The 25044-nt window shown below is 42.1% G+C and overlaps 1 long non-coding RNA gene across 1 annotated transcript; it reads left to right on the top strand.

Moving 5' to 3' along the window:
- Window positions 1-746: 746 nt before the first annotated feature.
- Window positions 747-24812, top strand: LOC132404935 (uncharacterized). Its single transcript, XR_009515712.1, has 3 exons — window positions 747-7782; window positions 18285-19192; window positions 23279-24812. It is a non-coding gene; the product is annotated as an uncharacterized LOC132404935 (long non-coding RNA).
- Window positions 24813-25044: the final 232 nt, after the last annotated feature.

Genomic DNA, 25044 nt, shown 5'->3' with positions numbered 1-25044 from the left:
ACAGCTCACTCAGATGTAATATCCTAACTGTGTGGTATGGGTGGGTAGGATGTGGGGGTAGTGCACAGGATTGAAATAAGCTGCAGAAACTTGTAAACTCAATCAGCTCCATCATGGGCACTACCCTCCACCTCATCCTGGATATCTTCAAGGAGTGATGCCTCTTCTCATTGTTATCATCAGGGAGGAGGTATAGGAGCCTGAAGGTGCACACTCAGTAATTCAGAAACAACTTCGTCCCCTCTGCCATCAGATTTCTGAATGGACATTACCTCATGAACCCATGAACACTACCTCACTTTTTTTCCCTACATATTTAATTTAACTTAATATATAAATATATTTTTTCTTACTGCAATTTACAATTTTTTGACTATTTCTCGGAATGTACTGCTGCCGCATGACAACAAATTTCACCACATATGCCCATGATATTAAACCTAATTCTGATTCTGATTCTAATTGTCCCTGCACAACATCCTGCTCTCCTTGTCCTGTTGATAATTATTGAGTCTATTTATATGTTTGATTATTGACATTTGTGCATGTGACCTTTCTGCTAATTGCTTAAGGGTGTTTGCACTATTGTCTTGTAAATTATTGGTTGCTATTGTGTTGTCTGTTATGGTATTGTCCCGTGTTTTACGCTTGGCACCCAATCACTATCAATTCTGGTTTGTTTCACATACTGGCAATAAAGTGAATCTGAGTCTGGTTTTGAGTTGTCCTCAGCAGTATATCCCAGACCCTAACCATCCACTGTGTAAAAAAGTTTTCATGTCACATTTGATTCTTTTTTCGTACCCTTCAGTCAATGTCATCTGGCTCTTGACTCCTCCAATGGAATAGGTTTCTGTCCAACTCTTCAAACTTCATGATTTTAAGCATCTCGATCAGAACCCCTTGCAACTCCAAATTTACTCACATTACTGAAATAATTTTAGTAAACCTCTTCTACCATATCTAAAGCTTTGACATCTTTCCTAAAATGTGGCACCTTGAACTGGATATGATATTTCAGTTACGTTACAAATGTTACAAATTTCATTTTGACTTTCTTGTTATTAAATTCAATGCCACTAGTAATAAATAAAATACTGCATCCTGTATTTAACCAATTTCTCAGTCTTTTCTACTACTTCCTTTATTGAGACATTCTTAATATCTGTACCTAGTTTATAATATACCTCCCTTTCTTCCTCCAAAATGTAATACTTAACAATTGGCAAAAGTATATTCCCTTTGGTACCTTTTCCACCATTCCACCAGCCTTCCTAATTCTCTTTGGAGCCTATTACTAATTTCCTCATGACTCACAAAGCCTCCAAGTTTCATGTCATTAAACTTGCACATTTTATCTTGTACACCCACATCTAAGGCATTAGAAGAGGTCCCAGTTTCTCTGGGAACATCACTGCATGCATCCCTCCAGTCATGGCTCTATGCCAGTTTCCTGTATTTTTAATTAATTTTCTATCCAATCAAGATCGAAGATTGCTTAATGTCATTTCCTGTACATTTACAAATACTTTATTGTCACCAAATAATTGATACTAGAGCTTACAATTATCACAGTGATATTTGTTTCTGCGCTTCGCTCTCCCTGAAGTACAAATCGAAGTAAATATAATAAAAATTTAAATTATAAATCATAATTAGAAAATAGAAAAGGGAAAGTAAGGTAGTGCAAGTCAGGTCCAGATATTTGGAAGATACGGTCCAGATCTGGGACAGGATCTGTTCAGCAGTCTTATCACATTTGGAAAGAAGCTGTTCCCAAATCTGGCCGTATGAGTCTTCATGCTCCTAATCCTTCCCCCAGAGGGAAGTGGTACAAAAAGTGTGTTGGCTGGGTGGGACTTATCAAGTTAAAAATGAAAACAGAATGAAAATAATTGTTATTGTGGATCAGATGCAGTACGAAAACACAGAAGATGGAGTATTCAATAATAATTAACATACACAATAAATATAAATACATAAGATTGCTTATATATGTGTATTTGTGACTGACGGGAAATAATGAAGTAGTGGTGGAGTTAGTGGGAGGAGGTGTTGATCAGCCTTATTGCTTGGGGAAAGTAACTGTAAGAGTCTGGTAGTCCTGATGTGGATGGTTAGAAGCCTCCTGCCTGATGGGATTGGGACAAACAGTACTGAGCAGGATGTGTGGGATCCTTCATGACTTTACTGGCCCTCTTCCGGCACCTTTCTTATACATCCTTGATGGAAGGAAGGCTGGTGCCAGTGAGGCATTGAGCACTTTTGACTACACATTGCAGAGCCTTCTGCCGCAGTGCAGGCTCCGTGCCAAGCAGTGGTGTGGCTTGTTAATACGTCCTCGACTGCGCACCTGAATAACGCGAGTATGGATGCACAAACTCTGCCTCCTCAGAAAGCAGAGGCACTGATGAGCCTTACTGACTGTGCAGCATGCTTTCTGTTTTCATGAGAGGTTGTGTGTGATGTGCACTCCCTAGAGCTTAATCCTCTGCTGTGACACCCATATAAAGGGAGTGTGAGTGATGCAAGTTCTCTTGAAGTCAATAACCATCTCCTTTGTTTTGTTGACATCAAGGAAGATGTTATTTTTCAGGCATCAGGCCTTGAGTTCTTTCACCTCCTCTCTGTAGACCATCTCTTCATTGTTGATGGAAAGCCCCACCACCATTGAGTTATCATTGAACTTGACAATGTGATTGCTTGATGAGAGGGTACAGCAATGGGTGCAGCCCAGGGCCCTTGGAGGCACAAACACCCTTGTTGAGGTTGATGGGGATGGAGGAGCCATTGTACATCCTGACTACCTGAGATTTGTTGGTTAGAAAGCAACACCCTGACACACAGTGGTGTATTTGGTCTGAGAAGGAGGAGTTTGTCCACCATGTTGCTGACAGTGTTTTATTCCATAGGTATCAAGGACAAATATAAAGAAAGATGCCAGAAAGGGGCCAGTAACATCATGAAAGATTCCAACAATCCTACTCAGGGAATGTTTGTTCCACTTCCATATGAGAGGAGGCTACATAGCGTCTTTGCCAGGACTACCAGATTCAAAAACATTTACTTTCCCCAAGCAATAAGGGTGATCAACACATCCACCCACTAACCCAGTCCACCACATCCCTTACCACCACTACTGTATCATTTCCCGTCAGTCACCCTACGTAGAGACACTTCTGTGCCCAGCGTCACTTTATGGACATACAATCAATCTAAGTATATAAACTATCTTATGATTTTTATACTTATTTTGGCTTTCTTCTATTATTACTGTGTTCTTTATCTTACTGCATTTTTTTGTGTTGTATCAGATCCGGAGTAACAATTATTTCATTCTCCTGTACTTGGAAATGACATTAAGTAATCTTAAGTCATTAAGTCATTAAACCATCATTAATCTTGATTGCAAGCCTAATATGTGGTCTTTATCAAATGTGTTTTGTAAGTCCAAGTGTGCCACACCATAATCCATAACTGGCCCGTTTTGTTACCTGGCAAAAAAAATTCCATTAAGTTAGACATAATTTACCTTAAACAAATCATTGCTGGCTCTCTTTACTTAATTTACCTAAATGACTGCTCATTCTGTCCCAGAATATTTTTTCCATGATTTCCCTGTAAATCAAGTCAAGTCAAGTCAAATCACTTCAATTGTAATTTCGACCATAACTGCTGGTACAATACATAGTAAAAATGAGACGACATTTTTCAGGACCATGGTGTTATATGACACAGTACAAAAACTAGACTGAACTATGAAAAAAACTACACTAGACTACAGACCTACCCAGGACTGCATAAAGTGCACAAAACAGTGCAGGCATTACAATAAATAATAAACAAGACAATAGGGCAAGGTGTCAGTCCAGGCTCTGGGTATTGAGGAGTCTGATAGCTTGGGGGAAGAAACTGTTACATAGTCCGGTCGTGAGAGCCTGAATGCTTTGGTGCCTTTTCCTAGACGGCAGGAGGGAGAAGAGTTTGTATGAGGGATGTGTGGGGTCTTTCATAATGCTGTTTGCTTTATGGATGCAGTGTGTAGTGTAAATGTCCGTGATGGCGGGAAGAGAGACCCCAATGATCTTCTCAGCTGACCTCACTATCCGCTGCAGGGTCTTACGACCTGAGATGGTGCAATTTCCGAACCAGGCAGTGATGCAGCTGCTCAGGATATTCTCAATACAACCCCTGTAGAATGTGATGAGGATGGAGGGTGGGAGATGGACTTTCCTCAGCCTTTGCAGAAAGTAGAGATGCTACTGGGCTTTCTTTGCTATGGAGCTGGTGTTGAGGGACCAGCTGAGATTCTCTGCCAGGTGAACACCAAGAAATTTGGTGCTCTTTACAATCTTTACTGAGGAGCCGTCAATGTTCACTGGGGAGTGGTCGCTCCATGCCCTCCTGAAGTCAACAACCATCTCTTTTGTTTTGTTCACATTCAGAGACAGGTTGTTGGTTCTGCACCAGTCCGTTAGCCGCTGCACCTCCTCTCTGTTAGCTGACTCGTCGTTCTTGCTGATGAGACCCACCACGGTTGTGTTATCGGCGAACTTGATGATGTGGTTCGAGCTGTGTGTTGCAGCACAGTTCTGGGTCAGCAGAGTGAACAGCAGTGAACTGAGCTCACAGCCCTGGGGAGCCCCCGTGCTCAGTGTGATGGTGTTGGAGATGCTGTTCCCAATCCAGACTGATTGAGGTCTCCCAGTCAGGAAGTCTAGGATCCAGTTGCAGAGGGAGGTGTTCAGGCCCAGTAGGCTCAGCTTTCCAATCAGTTTCTGATGGATGATTGTGTTGAATGCTGAACTAAGGTCAATGAACAGCATCTGAACGTATGTGTCTTTTTTGATGGGTTAGGGCCAGGTGGAGGGTGATGGCAATGGTGTCGTCTGTTGAGCGGTTGGGACGGTACGCAAACTGCAGGGGGTCCTGTGAGGGGGCCAGCAGGGTCTTGATATGCCTCATGACGAGCCTCTCGAAACACTTCATGATGATGGATGTGAGTGCAACGGGACAGTAGTCATTTAGGGAGGACACTGAAGACTTCTTCAGCACGGGGACGATGGTGGCGGCCTTGAAGCACGTTGGAATGGTGGTGCTGCTCAGGGAGATGTTGAAGATGTCAGTGAGAGCATCTGCTAGCTGGTCTGTGCATCCTCTGAGCACTCTACCAGGGATGTTGTCCGGTCCAGCAGCCTTCGTGGGTTGACCCTGCACAGGGTTCTTCTCACATTGGCCATGGTGAGACACAGCACCTTGTCATTTGTAGGAGAGGTGGACTTCCTCGCCACCACATCATTTTCTGCCTCAAAACGGGTGTAGAAGTTATTCAGCGCATCTGAGAGGGAGGCATCACCTGCACAGTCAGGTGATGTTGTCCTGTAATTGGTGATGTCCTGGATGCCCTTCCACATGCGCCGCGTGTTGCGGCTGTCCTGGAAGTAACTGTGGACTCGCTGGGCGTGTGCACACTTTGCCTCTCTAATGGCCCGGGACAGTTCGACCCTTGCTGTTGTTAGAGCTGCCTTGTCGCCTGCTCTGAAGGCAGAGTCGCGGGACCTCAGCAGCGCACGCACCTCTGCGGTCATCCATGGCTTCTGGTTGGCACGTATAGTGATGGTCTTGGACAGAGTAACATCATCAATGCACTTGCTGATGTAGCTGGTCACTGATGCCGTGTACTCCTCTAAGTTGGTAGAGTCGCAATCGGTTGCAGCCTCCCTGAACTTGTGCCAGTCAGTGTGCTCAAAGCAGTCTTGAAGAGCAAGAGCTTAAACTGACTCCTCAGTAGTTACTAGATTTAACCACTAGATTTCAAGTGTTGATATTTGTAATGTCCTATTGCTAAACACCAAAACTGAGTTTAGTTATTTAAAAAATTATGCCCAAGGCCTCTGCAATTTCCATTTTCTCCTTCTTCATTGGTTGGTTGATTAGTGGTCAGTCTTTGCCCGTTTTGTATAATTTTCATTAATTTTATTGTATTCCTTCCTCCCCGACCCCCAACCGTAACTGTCTGGAAAAAAAATGGAATCTGAAGCAACATGGTAATAGACACTCAGTGGTCACTTTATTAAGTACACCAGTATACCTGCACATTTATGTAAATATCTAATCAGCCAATCATGTGGCAGCAACTGAATCCGTAGAAGCATGCAGACATGGTCAAGAGGTCCAGTTGTTGTTCAGCCCAAACATCAGGATGGGGAAGAAATGTGATCTCAGTGATTTGGATCTTGGAATGATTGTTAGTGCCGGACAGGGTGGGCTTCACAATTCAGAAACTGCTGATCTCCTGAGATTTTCATGCACAACAGTCTCTGGTGTTTACAGAGAATGGTGTGAAATCAAAAAAAAATTCAGTGAGTTGCGGTTCTGTGGGCGTAAACGCTTTGTTAATGGGAGAGGAAAATGGCCGGAATGGTTCAGGCTGACAGGAAGGTGAGAGTAACTTGTTACTTGTTACAACAGTGGTGTACAGAAGAGCATCTTTGAACTTACAACACATCAGACCTTCAAGTGGATGGGCTAGGGCATCATGAACACACGGAAGTACATTCAGTGGCCAGGAGGTGCCAAATAAAGTGGCCACTAACTTTGGTAATAAAGTTGCTTTGAAATCTGATCTTTCTGAACTCATCCCCCTGAGGTGCATCTCATCTGGACCAGGTTATTTAAGTCCAGCTGGTACCTCCCCTTTATTGGCTGGTTGTCCGTCGTATCCAACAATGACGGAAGACCTGTGCTGGAGAGTTTTTGATGTGGAAAAGCTGTTGTACCAGAGCATTTCCACTCTCTCAGCTTCGGAAGTGGGGGTCCAGTGGTACGAGTAGGTACCACATACTGGAGTCTTCCTTGGTTTCACTGGATAACCATGACTTCTTCAGCGCCTTACAGTGCCTTCGCTCTCCTCAAAGCGTTGCGGAACTACCTTCTTGGGTATTGGATCTCACCGTGATCTCATTCACCCTGTCTGCCGAAGCTGACTTCACTAAAGAACTTCAGGATGTATATTGTATTCTTTCCTCTGACATTAAATGTGCCTATTGAAACATGCTGGGACTGGCATTTCCCTAACTCTCCAGGACATGAGGCTGCTGGCTACCCTCATCTAGTTTAACCCACCGTGGAAGCAGTGTAGCAGGGTATGGCCGTTGTCACACACAAACAGCTATTTGGAGCCACACGTAAGAGATGATTGTCCGGTGGGGACCAAAGGTGAGTGAGCTACCCTGGAATGGACACAACAAGCCCCTTCATCAGAGGTGCCACCCCTCCCTGGACACCCCATACACCCGTCCCCTTTGTTTAATATTATCCCATTAATTGCTATCTGCATAAGTATTTGTGTTGTGAGATAGATTACATAATCACATTGTGAATCTCTTGTTACATTCAGATGGTAAACTCTTACATTCAGTAGGAAAGGGAACAGTCAGCAGTGTGTTTCATGCTGTAGCTTCTCAATGTGGCTGTTCCATTTAGGTTTTCTAATTATCTCGTTGCTACAATTTAGTTTATATGTAAATGTTTGAAAGCTTGTCTTCAAAGAATGTAACTTTGAATACTGTGATGCAGTCTTGTGACTTTGATTCTTTTGAGCACACAGGTACACTGACTACATTCCGAGTGACAATGCTCATATTGTGCTAATAAAAATGACTGCAGGAAAACCTAACAAGAACAGTGACACCAGCTGTTTACATCATCTTTCTGGAGCTGTTGTCAAAGTTCCAGCAACATCTTGGCAGGAGATTCGGAGAATCCTGATGGGAATTCCAGGTGACAACAATTGATTAGTTAGACCATATCAGCAATCTTTTTGGTTCTAATATCCATTATTTTACAGTGAAGTGCATTTGGATGACATGATATAATACTTGACCCATTAGGTGACCATTCAGCCCATCAGGTCTTGCTTGGTTCTATGTGAGAACAGCCCAGCTAGTCCCACTTTCAAGCACCCTTACCACAGCCGTACAGTGGTAGGGAATTTCCAATTAATTTATTTATCACAAGTACTTTGAAGCATGCAGTGAAATGTGTCATTTGCTTTAATACCCAGCACAGCTGGGGGCAGCCTGTAAGTGTGGCCGTTCGTTCCAAAGGCAAAATAACATGCCCACCATATTCAGCAGAAACAAGGCAAGCAATGACAACACTGACAAACAAGCCCCTTCCCTCCCTCCCACTCACACACACAGACAGGTCTCCAACCCCAGGGCCATCCACCTCTGGTCTCCAAACTTCCTGGCCCAGACTTGAATACTCATAGACATCAATGACCCATTTTACAGACTTTGGAACATGCAAACTCCAGAAAGGAAGCTTGTGAGGTAAGGATTAAATTGTACCACTCTGCCATGCTGCAAAGTCCTTTCACCCAGATCATAGAACATAAAACTTAGAACTGTACAGGACAGACCCCTGTTTTGTTGACCTTTTAATGCACTCCAAGTGCTGTTTAAACCTTCCCATTTTTTTCATCCATGCGCCTATCTAAGAGTCTCTTAAATGTCACCAGTGTGTCTGCTTCCAGCACAACCCCTGGTAGCACGTTCCACAAATTTACCACTCTTTATATAAAAAAAACCCCACCTCTGACATCCACCTCTACACTTTCCACCAATCACTTTAAAATTATGCCTTCTCATATTAGCCATTGCCACCCTGGGAAAAGGTGCCTACTGTCCACTCTGTCTACAATTGTATACTTTTCTGGATACTCATCAACCTCCTTTTTTGAATTATAAAATTAAATTCCTTCCACTACAAAACAAGCAGTGCCCTCCAGTTCCAAACACAAGGGGTGGCCTAAGGTAGAAAGAGTCTGTTTTCGAAAACCTAGCACATTCATTTTTCAACATAGTCCCCTCCTACATTTACACGCTTAGTCCAGTGGTCGTGGAGCATACGGATCTTGGACCTCCAGAAAGTGTCCACAGCAGGGGTGATTGATAAGTTTGTGGCCTAAGGTAAAAGGAGATGAGTTATACAGCTCCCGTTACATGCATGTGCAGTTCAACTCTTTGAGTGATTATGCAGAAAGTTTGAAGTTAATAACTCATCTCCTTCTACCTTAGGCTACGAACTTATCAATCACCCCGATGAGTTGTTAACTGATGAGTGCCTGCTAGACCATGAATTTTGTGCTGGGCATTGAGTTTCTGGTCTTCAAGCTACCTTTTCCACAGCCAGCCAAAGTTAACTGGTGTATTTAAGGTAATGGTGAATGTCACCATTCTCTGCCTTCACTGAGAAATGTCTCCTGAGATATGGGATGTGGCTCATATTTTCCAGAGGTCTGTCATGGACTTTTATTGTTGGAAGAGAAGTTGTTCAGCTTTGTTCAGTTGGTAGTAAATTGTAATTACATTTTCCTGTCCGGTTCAGTAAACAAAGCAACTAGTACTTGGATCTCAGCCTTCCAATGTACACAGTTATATATTGGAGCTTAAATAAATACAAATAAAATAATTTTAATTAGCTTTATTTGTCACATCCGCATCAAAATATCGGAACAAACAGTGAGATGCATCGTTTGCGTCAGGAATGTCAAGGCTGGGGGCAGCCTTCCAGTGTTGCCATGTTTGCAGCACAACATAGCATGCCCACAGCTTACTAACCCTAACCCATACGTCATTCAGAATGTGAGAGGAGACCCACACGGTCATGGGGGAGGAAGTGCAAACTCCTTACAGACTGTGGCAGGAACTGAACCCTAATCTTACATTCAGCACTGCAAGGTGTTACACTCACTGCTGTGGTACTGTGCCGCTCTGACTATAGTTGAAGTGATCTTGGTTGTAGGGTGGAAGGGACATAAGTTGAATAATTACCCAATTATCCTGTTGTTTATTGGATATGAGGATATTGGATATATTATTGTGGCCGAAATGACGGTGAAGAGCATAGGACTGATGTGGCAGCCTTGCTAGAAGCCTATCTGCATTGAGATAGTAAAAATTGAAGTTTAAATAGAATATGCTGAAGGTATTGAACACATCAGCCGGCACCTGTGGAGAAGGGGAAACATAGTCAATATTTTAGGTTAATGCTGTTTCATGATAAGTGTCTGTTGTGAGCCTGTTCATTATGACAATAGTTTTCATGCAGCCATATTGCAGGTTGTGGTTCAAAGTGGACACAATCCTCTCTGCAATTCAGTGACAAGCTCTTTGACTAAGGGGAAGGGTAGCTTAAAAGGATATTAGCAATGACCTTTCCTATAGCATATAGCAGGGAGACTCCAGTAGACACTGCCATTGGGTTTCTATTTTCTCTTGAAGATGGGTGCTGCTTTAGTGTCCCCGAGATCTCCTATTCCCAGATATGGGAGATGAGGTTCTGATTTTTTTCCCTATTGCAAGCTTTGGCAAGGCTATTGTCTATTTCTGAGGACTTGTTTCTCAGTAAGCATAGGGCCTTTTCAACTACTTGTTGGCTGGATTGCAACAAGGCTGGACAAGTAGCTTGCTGTTAATGGAGTGAAGGATACTCATGTCAAGGACAGTGTTATGGAGGGAAGTTCTTTCAAGCATTTCTTTCACAGTTTTGATGTGTTCACCTCCGTCCTTGGCTCTTAGATGTTGAAGGCCAAGTCTCGAAGAATCCAAATGTGTTCTGATTAAATTGCTGGACCTCCTGCATTTTTTTCCCTCATCTTATGTTCTTTTAGTTACAGGATTTCTGAGAGACTTCAGTCTGCAGTTGCTTTTAGAGATGTTTGCTGTCTTTTGAGGCATGGTATAGATTTCAGTCCTAGGAGCTTTGTAGGTCCTCGATCTCTGGGCCATTTTCATCAAACCTGTCCTTATATTTCTTGGTAAGGGCTCACGGTACCATAGTGGTTAGCAAAATACTTTACAGTACCAGTGAGCACCGCTGTCCGTAAGGAGTTTATATGTTCACCCCTTGAATGGTGTGGGTTTCCTCCGGGTGCTGCGGTTTCCTCCTACAGTGCAAAGGTGTACCGGTTGGTAAATTAATTGGTCCTGTGATTAGGCTAGAGTTAAATCAGGAGTTGCTGAGCAGTGTGGCTCAATAGGCTGGAAGGACCTACTCCACTCTGTATCTCAATAAAATAAAAGACACATAAGACTTAGGAACATAATTATGCCATTCAGCCCATCGAATTTACTCCACCATTCCATCATGGCTGATTTATTATCACTCTCAATTCCATTCTCCTGCCTCCTTCCTGTAACCTTTGACACCCTGTCTAATCAGAATCTATCAACTTCTGCTTTAAATATAACCAATAAACTGGGCTCCATAGCAGACTGTAGCAATGAATTCCACAGTTACACTACCCTCCAGATAAAAATACTTCTTCATCTCTGTTCTAAAGGGATGTTCTTCTATTCTGAGGCTGTCCCCTCAGGTCCTAGATTCCCCCACTTTCAGAAACATTCTCTCCATGTCCATTCTATCCATGCCCTTCAGTGTTCGATAGTTTTCATTGAGATCCTTCATCATTCTTCTAAACGCCAGAAAGTACAGGCGCAGAGCATTCAAACACTCATACGTTACCCCTTTCATTCTCAATGTCATTCTTGCGAGCCTCCTCTCTGCCATGTTAGTACCTGGTCTTCATCATCCCTCCTACAATAACTTGAATGACCCCTCAGTCTGAGTGTATCTGTCTTTTTGCAAACACGAAACAGGCCATGCGCACAGCATAGCCACACTTCCTTTATGTCCGGAGCACTGAATGCTCTCTAAAGAAACATCCATAATAATCAGCCTCCAGCAAACCACAAAGACACCAGGCAAAGAAAAATGTAGTTACAGAGGAGGCTGAGGTTGTAGAGGAGGAAAAGCAACCACCTTTCTTAGGTGCCAGAACTTGGCAGGATCTATTGACTTAAATTTCAGTTATTTTTACAGAGTTTGTGTTTTGTGGTTCCTAATAATGTAAAACTTGCAGGATATACGGAACAGCAATCATCCTATTGGCATTAAAAATAAGCCCAGTTCTAGACCAGATAGCCATAATAACATGTGTTCCACTGAACTGTGACTGACAAAGCCTTTTCATTTCAAAATCTTTCTTTTATTAGTGGCGTAGACTTATTTCAACCATCAAAAGAAAATCAGAACCAACTTACAGAAAATTACCGTCTGAAAATGCATTGAACTGCTTACATTCAAGGTCAAGCTTACTCTACATAATATGATACTTGCAACGCTCACAGTAAAAGTAGCAGCCATAGTAGGAGGTTGCCATTCTGGTCCTAGTCACACTATGCGCTAAAATTTTACTTTCTTAGTTGATATTTCAATTATTATGTATTAATTCTTATAATTAATTGGGTCAATGTTTTTGAGTATCAACTTAATGTTTATTTACAAGCTACCAATTATCCTTACTAATCAAGAATCTATCAACCTCTGCTATCAGAGGTTCTATCAGAGAGGCAGAATCTATACCCAATGACTTGGCCTCCATAGCTGTCTCTGGCAATGAATTCCAATGGATAAAGGAATTCCTCATCAGCAAAGGGATATCCTTCCATTCTGAGGCCGACCCCTCTGGTTCTAGACTCTCCCACTATAGGAAACATCTTCTCCACATTCACTCTATCTAGGCTTTTCAATATTTAATAAGTTTCAGTGACATCCCCCCTTGTTCTTCTAAATTCCAGCGAGTACAGGCCCAGAGCCATCAAACACGCCTCAGATATTAACCCTTTAATTCCTGGGATCACTTTTGTGAACCTCCTCTGGATAATTTCTTAGATATGGGGCCCAAAACTGCTCACAATACTCCAAAGTGTGGTCTGACCAATGCCTTGTAAAGCCTCAGCATTACAGACTTGCTTTAATATCCTGGTCCTCCTAAAAATGAAAGCTAATGTTGCGTTGACCTTCTTTACTCCTGATTCAGCCTGCAAGTTAACCTTTATGGAATCCTGCACAATGAATTTCAAGCCCTTTTGCAACTCCGGTTTCTGAATCTTGTATCCATGATAGTATATTTCCTGTAATACCATAGGCTCTCGTCTTGTTTAGCAGCCTCATATGTGGCACTTGGTTAAAGGCTTTCTGAAAATCCAAGTATTCTAACAGATTAGTCAGACAAGATTTCTCCTTAACAAAACCATGCTGACTTTGGCCTGTTTTATCATGTGCCTCCAAGTACCCCGGACCTCATCCTTAATAATGGACTCTAATATCTTCCCAATCACTGAGTCAGGCTAACTGGCTTATAATTTCCTGTCCATTTCCTCCCTCCCTCCTTAAAGAGTGAAGCAATTTTGCAATTTTCCAGTCCCCTGGAACTGATCCAGAATCTAGTGATTCTTGAAAGATCATTGTAAATGCCTCCACAATCTCTTCAGTGATCTCTTTCAGAACCCTGGGGATGTAGTCCAACCAGTTGAATTGACTTATCTGCGTTCAGAGCTTTCAACTTCCCAAGCATCTTTGCCTTAGTAATAGCATCTACACTCAATTCTGCCCCCTGTCACTCGAATTTCTGGCATGCTGTTTATTTCTTTCACAGTGAGGACTGATGCAAAATACTTATTAAGTTTGTCCTGCATTTCTCTGTGCCCCATTACTATCGCTCCAGAATCAATTTCCAGTGGTCTAAAATCCATTCTTGCCTCTCTTTTACCCTTTAGGTATTTCTGAAAACAAAAACATCTGGTATCCTCTTCATATTTCATCTTTTCTCTCCTTATCGCAATTTCAGTTGCTTTTTTATAAAGTTTCCCAATCCTCGAACTTCCCATTAATTTCTGCTACGTTATGTGCCCTCACTATGGTAGGAAAGTCGAGAGTCTCTTTGCATGTGCTAATTATGAGGGACTTCCCTCACAGACTTAAGACACTATGAGCACTGTCACGATGCAGTAATGTAGAGAGCTTTGCAGTCTCGCACTTGGATAACTCTATAATGTAACAGTTTCTAGGGCTTGGAATGAGGACGATGCCTTGAAGTTTCCTTAGTTTCTATCTTTTACATGCTTCTCTCCCTGACAAAACAGTTTTGGTTATGACAAGCTTGTACATCAAACCTTTAGTCAGGAGAAGGATCCTGTTAGAATTATTTTACCAATTACTTGGCTAGCAATCATGCTTTGCCATTGAAGTCACTCAGAAGAAATAATGTTTCTTTTTCTGGGATGTGGGCCAGGGATTTCTGAAGATTTTTAAAGTTTGTCAGTATTTTTCAAGATCCTTGCAGAGCCCTGGGGAATCTCCAGTGTTCGTTTCATTTTCACTACTACCCTCTGTTTCCTGTTGCTTAGCCAGAACCTTTAACCTTAATTTCCTGCCTCCAAGCCTGCTGAGTGACCCTAGTATCTTTTTATCCATTTCAGACTTCCAGTGTCTGTAGTATTTTTGCAGTGATGTAAAGTTCGCTCGTGCGTTCTCCTTTCAACAGCAATTTTGTTTCCATTTGGTTGACATTTCCTTCTGAACTTGTGGAGTAATTCCCAAATCCTGAATATTCGAGTAATCTTTTTCAAGGATACTTCAGGCCAGCAGGAAGCAGAGGGATTAACCCAGTTTGGATTTGTCAGAAAAGATATAGATTAATCTCCCTAACATTAGAGATTCTGCAGATGCTGGAAATCTTGTGCAACACACACACACACAATGCTGAAGGAACTCAGCAAGTCATGTGGAGGAGGAAAAATAGTCAATATTTCGAGCAGAGACCCTTCATCACCTCGACCTGAAACATCAACTGTTTATACCCTCGGCCGTCTTGCGGAGTTCCTCCAGGTTAATATCCCTGAATGTCAAATAATAATAATAATGAAATACTTTAAAAAATATTAATCAATAGTAACTAGTTTCATTTTACTGATTAATTTCAATTTGCAAGAGTGGATGCGGGAAGAGCGGGTAATGTTTCTCTTGATGATTTGCCCAATTTGGAAACCCATGGAAAGTAGCACAATTAAGGATTAAGGATCAATTTCATTTCCCATATACATTTACACGTAATAGGAATTTGCTGAGATGTGTTGGTTAGAATATGACATGGAACGAAAAATAATTTTCAACAAATATAAAGAATAAAGATTATATAATAAATAAAGTGAGAGGTTGAGGTCCAGATATAGAATAAATGTGCATAAGTCAATGTGAACAACATTATAAAAAGTGGTTTAAGGTTGCAATTTTAGTACAGTACAACTGATGTTCTCTTGAGTTTTGGCAGGTGTTCCTCATCAGTGACTGGGATCAGGATCACCTCAAACACTGGTTTACTGGGTGAAGTGCTCCAGGAGGGGTTCTCTACCCTCTGCATTATCACTGGCTTTCTAACAAGCAGAGCAACTGCATGTCACAGGCTAGGAAGGGATATGCATGCCTAGGGCACCACCCAGTGGCTACATCTGCAGCATTTAATGATCTTGCCAAATCCAAAAGAACGGTCAGGGGCAATTCACCATTATGTTCAAATACTGGTGCATGGTTAACATGCAAGAGGATCATCAACTGCAGTGGCTCGTTCTTGCAGTAATGTGTCTCCAGGACAACATTCATGCACCATCAATGGCCATGACAATCATGGACTTCGGCTATATTATATTTTTATGTTTTTTTGTATTTTTTTGTAACTGTTTTTCTGCTATCATAATTATATGTGCAGTGTGTGAGTGTTCTGTGTATTGAACTGTGGCCCCAGAGGAATGCTGTTTCATTTGTCTGTATTCTTGTGTTTGATTGAATGACAATTAAACTTGAACTTGAACTATACAGCCCGTGAATGCTCAGTTTGCAATAGGGTTCACTTTTCAGCTCCTCGGGTCCCTTTCCTTTGCAATGGTGAGATTTGCTCATGTTCTCCCTTTTCAGTGCGGCTTTGTTGGACATTTCCTTTTGAACTTGTGGAGTCACTCCCAAATCCGTGATATTCCAGAATTTACCCAGACAAATCCATCGCTTCAGCTGTTGCATCGTTGTCACTCCATATTGACTATAGACTGTTGCTGTTTAAGCACCTCTATCTTCTACAAATCATTTACAATTCTATCTCCTTCTATTACTTTTTGTGTCAGAAATGAATGGTTTCAAATGCCTCTACCAGACCTGAACATGCACCCAATTTTAATCATAAATAGGGCTGTCGATAAGTCGGGTGTTTGTAGCCAGATGAGGACTTATACTTCATTTTCCTATTTATTAGCAGTGAACATGCATTAATAGTAACTGCTTGTGATTGTTTCTGAGGGCATTAGAACATTAGAAAGTTTTTGACCAGTACAGGCCATTTGGCCCAACAAAGTTTGCCAAATTCCTGTTCACATGATGTGTTGAAATAACTATCAAGTTCAGATTTGAAAGTCTCTAAGGTACTACTCTCAACTACACAGTTATGTGGTTTGTTCCATACGTCCACAACTTGCTGAGTAAAGAAATGCTTCCTGACATTAGTCTGAAATCTCCCTTTAACCAGTCTCTACCCATTTCCTCGTTAATTTTGCAGTAGCAGCTGGTATCCACCTTATTTATACCCTTAATGATTTTGAGCACTTCTATCATGTCTCCTCTCATTCTAGTTTACTTAGGCTAAAAAGATTTAACTCTTTCAATTTTTCTTCATAGTTCATGCCTGGTAGACATGTAATTGGTCTTGTTGCTCTTTGAACTCTCTTTAGTGCCTTCACATCCTTCACAAAATATGGAGACCAAAATTGTACACAGTATCAAAGTGTGGCCTCAGAGGTGTAGTATACAGTTTAAGGAGAACATCTCTAGACTTGAACTCCACTGAGTATGTTATATAACCCAACATTCTATTAGCCTTCTGATGCACCATCAATAACTCTGAGACGTGAAGGCGAGATATCGGCTTTTATTGACTGGAAGAAGGAACAAGCAGTAGTTGACCACCATACTACATCCTGGAGACTGAGAGGCAGGGCTCAGGCCCCAATTGCCTTTGTGTCGGGGTCTGTGGGAGGAGCCACAGGAGCAGTCAGCAGGGGGCGTGTCCAGACAGGTATATGTAGTTCACCACACCTTCCTAATCTCTTCTGTGCATTGTCTGGATGTTGATAGTGATGGGTCTGCCAGGACACCCAAATCCTTCTCATACAGAGCACTTTCTAACTCAATACCACCCCCCCCCACATTGTATTTTATATCTAATATTTCTTCTTTCTATATGTAATATTTTACATTTACTTATATTAAATTTCATCTGCTTTTTATCTGCCCACAACTTGAGTTTATTTAGATCTGACTGCCTGAATGCTATCAACCCATCCCCCTAATTTTGTGTCATCTGCAAACTTTACTAGTTTATTTGTTTTGTGCTTATCTAAATGCAGATTTTCACAAAAGGCCGTGGTTTCTGGACTGGTTGAAGTTTTCTAGGTCGACAATAAAGTAGGTATGATGAGTGCAGCGCACTTCATATCTGCACCCAGTCCATAACCCTCCATACCCCTCCCATTCATGTACATCCAAATCTGCCAGGATAATAAGGTGGGGGGAGGAGGAAGGAGGATAGCTAGAAGGTGATAGATGAAGCCAGGAGGGTAGGAAGGATAAAGGGCTGCAGAGAAAGGAATCTGATGGGAGAGGAGGGTGGACCATAGGAGAAAGAAAAGAAGGAGGGGACCAAGGAGGAGTTGATAGAAGAGGTAAGAGGACAGAATGGTGAATAGAAGAAGAGAGGAGGGAGAGGGATTATTTTACCGGAAGGAGAAATCAATATTCATGCCATCAGGTTGGAGGCGACCCAGACAGAATATAAGGTACTTCTCCTCCATCCAGAGGGTGCCCTCATCATGGACTCCATGGGCCGATATGTTGTAATAGGAGTGAGAATGGGAGTTAAATTGTTTGACCTCTGGCAGGTTCTGCTTCTGGTGGATGGAGTGGAGGTGCTCAGATTAGCGTGGGTCAGATATGCGGAAGGGCCTGTTTTTGTGCTGTAGTTCCCCATGACTCTGTGCTTGCCAATCAATTAAGCGATGCAGCAGTGTTGAGAAGGAGCAGCACTGTCTCACACTTGATGCCTGTAACTATGCTGATTTTGCAAATAGTAAAACAGATCCTATTTCCCTAAAGGAAATGTTATCTACCATTATAAAACAAATTGGAAACAATTAGTACATTGTACTTGCACTTGTTTTACACCAGTTCATATTTTCCAGCATTGACGAAAAAAATGCATGGAACTAATGTAAATTTCTACAAATGTGCAAACCAGATACATCCGGCCTCATTGTTTATTGATATGATGCATCCCACAGACTTAGTCTGTTCTGAACTTAACTCGTCCTAAACCATTGCTTCCTTTCCCACAGAGCTAGAAATGAATGGATGGAAATTATAAGCCTCGCTGTTATCACATGGGATTTTTGAAAATGAGAAGAGAATGGAGTTTTACAGGGACCTATGGCCGCTCTGGCCTGGCATGCTCGGGACGTCCACAGAAACCTCTGCCTGTCTAGAGCAACATAGAGGTCAGAAATAAACCGGGGGCAGAGGTAAGCGTATCCAACCCCAAGCTCTGCTATTGAACTCACTAAACCTAGGATCAACGCACCTCAGCTTAAACACCCACCCATTTAGTGGGATGGGATTACCAATGTTGGTTAAAATGGTAATCGCGGTATAATTTTTTGCTTGTTTCTTTATTTATATTTATGTTTTAATGTACCCACAGTTGGTTAATGTATTTAAAACACATTTCTTTTTATTTAAATTTATTTTTGAAGTATGTACTTCACATTATTTAGACCTGTTTTAATTAGCAGCCGTTCAGAAACATACCGTCATGGTGGAATGCTCAGAGGTCCATTTCTGCACCTGAGGCCTGGCCACCTCGAGCTCCACTTGCAGAAGTGCCGTGGAATGGACGCCACCCGTTCAATGGATCCTGTGGAAGTGTGAAGGATTACTGCAGCCCCAGGGACCCACCAGGGTGATGTGAAGTGCAATAAATAACATGAGCACAGTGTTTTCTCCCAAATATACAGCTCATAAAAATGACTCACAGGCTGTCAGCCTGTGCATAATGTTCAGGAGGCAGACTGCCATCTGTTGGAAGACAACATTTTTATGTCAGAATTGGATTTTGTGATTGAAATCTGAAGCCATCCGTACGAATATCATTCCCTGATCCCCATCTGTTGTCTGCTCTGTTCCTTCTAGATCTGATTAGTTAAAAGAGGATTTTAAGCTGCTGGAAATGGCTTCCATATCTCTAAAGGTAAATTCAATACTTGCCTTTGCAGCATTAGATATTATGAATGTTCAGTGGCTGAAACTCTTAGCGGTAGTTGTGATGGTGTTGTCAGAAGGTAAGGCAGGTTAATATTTAGTGGATGGTGCACACTGTAACCCATTGTCCCAGTGGTGTAGAATGGCACAGTAGCAAAGTGGTCAGCATCGGTCAGTTGAGTCTTTTAAAGATAAAGGAGTGGGAGTATGCTTTGTGATTAACTCATGATGGTGCACAGACATAATGGTTCTGTCTCAGTCCTGCTCATCCGACCTGGAAAATCTAACAGGCAACTGTCATTCATTTTATCTGCCAAGGGAGTTTTCTGCCATCATCCTGGTAGCAGTGTACATTCCAACTCTGGCCAACGTCCGACAGGCATTAGAGGAGCTGAGCACCTTGATCAACAGTCTTGTAACAGTGCACCCTAGTGCCTTCCCTATCACTGCAGGGGATTTCAGCCAGGCCAGCTTGAAGAAGTCTTTGAACAACTACCACCAATGTATCGCCTGTTGAACTTATACCTCCATTTAAATGCTTACCGTGCTATCCCACGCCTGTACTTTGTAAAGTTCAATGAACCTTCTGAACCTCTACTCCCAAGCGTATAGGCAGAGACTTAAGACAGCAGCACCACTGTCGAGGACCAAGAAAGTCTAGTCAAGGGAGGCAGATGAGTGATACAGGACTGCTTTGAGTTGGTAGACTGGACAATATTCAGGGATTTGTCTCCGAATCTGAATGAATACACCACAGTTATCACCAGCTTCATCAAGACCTGTGTGGGTGCCTTTGAGAACATACTGGACATACCCAAAGCAAAAGCTGTGGATGAACCAGGAGATTCATAGTCTGCTCAGGGCTAGATCTGTGGCATTCAAGACTGGTGAGCAAGAACTATATAAGAAGTCTGGGCATGACCTAAGGAAGGCTTGTTTAAGAGCATAAAAAACAGTTCCAATTGAAGTTATAGATGGATTTGGATGCATGTCAGGCTATTATTGCTAACAAGGGACAACCTAATATCATGAATGACTGTGATGCTTCACTCCCAGATGGGCTCAGTGCCTTTTATGCACACCTTTAAAGGGAGAATAGAACTACACCTGTCCGAATCCATCCAGCATCTGGTGTCTCTGTAACCTCTGTCTCAGTGGCCGAGGTTAGAACATCTTTAATGAAGGTGAATATCTCCTCCTCACTGACGATCAACACTGGTGCTCCTCAAGGATGTGTGCCTAGCCCACTGCTCTACTCTCTCTACACCCACAACTATGTGGCTAGGTACGGCTCAAACTCCATCTATAAATTTGTCCATGACACAACTATTGTGACAGAACTTCAGATGGTGATGAGGAGGTGGACAGGAGTGAGTGAGATCAGCTGTTGCACTCAACATCAGCAAGACCAAGGAATTGATTGTGGACCTCAGGAAGGAGGGAACACCCACCAGTCCATATCAGCAGTGGAAAGGTGAGCAATTTCAAGTTCTTGGATGTCAACATCCCTGAAGATCTCTCCTGAAGCCAACATATTGATGCAGTTACCAAGAAGGCACAACAGCATCTATATTCTGTTAGAAGTCCAAGGAGAACTGGCATTTCACCAGCGACTCTTGCAGATTTCTACAGATGCAATGTAGACAGCATTCTAGGTGATCGCTCCACTATCTGATATGGAGGGGCCACTGCACAGGATCAAAAAAAGCTGCAGAAAGTTGTAACATGGGCATTAGCCTCCCCAGCAGCAAGGACATCTTCAAAGACGAATCATCAAAAGGGTGGCAGCCTTCGTTAAGGATTCCCATCACTCAGTACATGCCCTCTTTTCATGGCTACCATCAAGGAGGAATACAGATGCCTGAAGACACACACTCAGCACACTCAGCTTTTTAGGAACAAATGCCATTAGATTGCTGAATGGACAATGAATCCATATACATCACTGCACAATAAAAAAAACTGCTTCCTTTCTTTTTGCACCACTTCCTTATATATATATATATATATATAGTATATACAGTTGATATTCTGGTTAGTTGGGTCATCGGGGCAGCTGTTTATTTGGGACAACTCTTAAAGAACAAAAAGTAAATTAAGGAAATAGCCAGGATTCCCTTTGTTTATCTGGACACTATGCTACTTAATTAGGACAGGGGACTGTTACCGAACAGTTTCTAACTTGCGACAGTGACAGTGACTAGTACTTGTGTGGTCATTAGATGCTAAGCCTTGCTTAAGACTATCAGTTTTTAAATAGCGTCAATTGTGTATGTTTGTGTTCACAAAGCAGTGATTTTTATGTTGATAAGACAATTCAGAACAGTTTTCCTCACCACAGTTTTAAGCATTCGGGCTCGAAGACACCAGAAACAGCCAGGAGTGAAAATGAAAGAATTTCACTACTTCAGCAAGTTAGGAATTAGACCATAATTTCATAAGACATAGGAGCAGAATTATGTCATTTGGCCCATCAAGTCTGCTCTGCCATTCAATCATGGCTGATCCTAATTTCTCTTACTCAACCCCACTCCCCAACCTTCTCTCCATAATCAATGATGCTGTGTCCAATCAAGAACCTATCAAGCTCTGTCTTAAATATACCCAAAGACCTGGCCTCCACTGCTGCCTATGGTAATAAATTCTACAAATTCACTACCCTCTGGCTGAAGAAATTTCTCTGCATCTCTGTTTTAAATGGACACCTCTCTATCCTGAGGCTGTGCCCTCTTGTCCTAGACTCCTCCAGCATGGGAAACATCTTTTCCATATCTACTCTGTCTAGGCCTTTCCACATTCAAAAGGTTTCAATAAGATCCCTCCTCATCCTTCTAAATTCCAGCAAGTAAAGACTCAGAGAGATCAAACATTCCTCATATGATAACCGTTTCATTCCCAGAATCATCCATGTGAACCTCCTCTGAACCCTCTCCAATGCCAGCACATCTTTTCTTAGATGAGGAGCCCAAAACTGTTCACAATACTCAAGGTGAGGCTTCACCATGCCTTATAAAGCCTCAGCGTCACATCTCTCCTCTTGTATTCTAGACCTCATGAAATAAATGCTAACATAGCATTTGCCTTTCTCACCACTGACTCTACCTGCAAGTTAACCTTTCGAGTGTTCTGCACAAAAGCCCAAGGCTGTTTGTGTCTCAGATTTTTGGATGTTCTCTCTGTTTAGAAAGTAGTCTGCACATTTACTTCTACTACCAAAGTGCAATACTATCCATTTTCCAACATTGCATTTCATTTGCCACTTTCTTGCCCAATCTCCTAATCTGTCTGAGTCCTTCTGCAGCCTTCCTGTTTCCTCAACACTACCAGCCCCTCCACCAGTTTTCATTTCATCTGCAAACTTGGCAACAAAGCCATCTATTCCATCATCTAAATCATTGATATACAAAATAGAAAGAAGCAGTCCCAACACCGACCCCTGCGGAACACCACTAGTCACTGGCAGCCAACCAGAAAAGGATCCTTTTATTCCCATTTGCTGCCTCCTACCAATCAGCCAGTGCTTTAACCATGCCAGTAAATTTCCTGTAGTACCATGGGCTCTTAACTTGGTAAGCAGCCTCATGTGTGGTAGCCTGTCAAAGGCCTTCTGAAAGTCCAAATATTCAACATCCACTGCATCCCTTTTATCCTACTTGTAATCTCCTCAAAGAATTCCAACGGGTTCATCAGGCAAGATTTTTTCTTAAGGAAACCAAGCTGACTTTGTCCTATCTCGTCCCATGTCGCCAAGTACTCTATAACCTCATCCTTAACAATTGACTCTAACATCTTCCCAACCACGGAGGTCAGGCTAACTGGTCTATAATTTCCATTTTGCTGCCTTCCTCCTTTCTTAGAGTGGAGTGACATTTGCAATTTTCCAGTCCTCTGGCACCATGCCAGAATACAATGATTTTTGAAAGATCGTTACTAATGCCTCCATAATTTCTGCAGCTATAAATTATGAAGGTATTGACAATCATCTTGAGTTCTATAATGAATTGAATTGAATTGAATTGATTTTATTTCTTACATCTTTCACATCTCATTTTATCTTTCACATTTTATCTTTCAGGGATAAAAATTTTTACGTTACGTCTACATCTAAATGTGCAATGAGCAATCATAGTATTTAGAACATAAGAACGTAAGAAATAAGAGCAGGAGTAGGTCATCCGGCCCATCGAGCCTGCCCCGCCATTCAATAAGATCATGGCTGATCTGTCCGTAAACTCAGCTCCATCTACCTGCCTTTTCCCCATAACCCTTAATTCCCTTACTATGTACATAAGAACATAATATATAAAAATAAAAATATATAATAATTTACGATAAATAGAACAGCCAATGTAACATAGAAGTACACACAAATCAGCGTGAGTTCATCAGTCTGATGGCCTGGTGTAAGAAGCTGTCCTGGAGCTTGTCGGCCCTGGTTTTTATGCTGCGGTGCTGTTTCCCTGATTGTAGCAGCTGGAGTAGTTTGTGGTTGGGGTAACTCAGGTCCCCAATGATCCTTCAGGCCCTTTTCTCACACCTGTTTTTGTAGATATCCTGAATCATGGGAAGTTCACAACTACAGATGTACTGGGTTGTCTGCACCACTCTCTGCAGAGTCATGTGATTGAGGGGAGTACAGTTCCCATATCAGGCAGTGATGCAGCCAGTCAGGATGCTCTCATTTGTGCCCCTGTAGAAAATCTTTAGGATTTGGGGGCCCATACCAATCTTCCTCAACCGTCTGAGGTGAAAGAGGCGCTGTTATGCCTTTTTCACCACACAGCTGGTGTGTACAGACCATGTGAGGTCCTCGGTGATGTGAATGCTGAGCAACTTAAAGGTGTTTACCCTCTCAACCCCAGATCCGTTTGAAGATTAGGAGGATGCAGTCATCTAATGCATTGCATGAAGAGAGTCCATTACCTGCATTGGATGTCTGCCCTGATTTTGTTCATTTACATTCAGTCAAAAGAACACAGCAGTTGAATTCCTCCATTAATAAACTTTAGGAACAAATACACCGTTTTATTGTAATTTAGAGGTATTGATAGTGTTGATTTAAACACATAAATTGTCACTCAGTTAACCAGTAGTTTGTCTTTTTTATACTTTTTAGTGACTTCCATGAAACTTCTGCTAATTTTATATATCTTACTGTAATTTATATATTTAATATTATATACTGCAATAATGTATTGCTGCCCCAAAACAACATATTTCACAACATATGCCAGCGATATTAAACCTGAGTCTGATTCAGACTGACTGCAGAGTTGGAGTTCTATTCCTGCCACTGTCTGTAAAGGATTTGTGCATACTCCCTGCCACTGCATAGATTTCCTCCTGGTGCTCTGGTTTCCTCCCACATTCCGGGTAAGGGTTAGTGAGTCGTGGGCATGTTATGTTAGCACTGGGAGCATTGTGACACTTGCACAATCCTCTCTGATTTGACTTGACACAAATGATGCATTTCACTGAAGGTTTCAATGGACACGTGACAAGTAAAGCAGATTTTCTTTAACCTTAGGAAGTGACCAGTTTCGGAGCTGTATGGTGATCCAGTCAGATGAGCTTCTTTAGATTTGCAGAAACTGCTCTCAACCATGCAATCGGGGGGGGGGGGGGGGGGGAAATTTCACCATGCTACTGCTATGCACCTTGTAGATGGTGAAAAGTGTCATGTGTGTTACTTGACACAGGATCCCCACCCTCTGAAAAGCTCTAGTATTCACTGCATTTATATAGCTAGCCCTGTTGAGCTTCTGCTCAGGATGCTAGGAGACACAATGAATATAATACCACTGAATGTGAAGTTCAAGTTCAAGTTTATTTGTCATTCCA

The sequence above is a fragment of the Hypanus sabinus genome, chromosome 14 (genome assembly GCF_030144855.1).
Source record: "Hypanus sabinus isolate sHypSab1 chromosome 14, sHypSab1.hap1, whole genome shotgun sequence".
NCBI classification, from domain to species: domain Eukaryota; kingdom Metazoa; phylum Chordata; class Chondrichthyes; order Myliobatiformes; family Dasyatidae; genus Hypanus; species Hypanus sabinus.
This window is presented reverse-complemented; position numbering and strand designations above follow the sequence as displayed.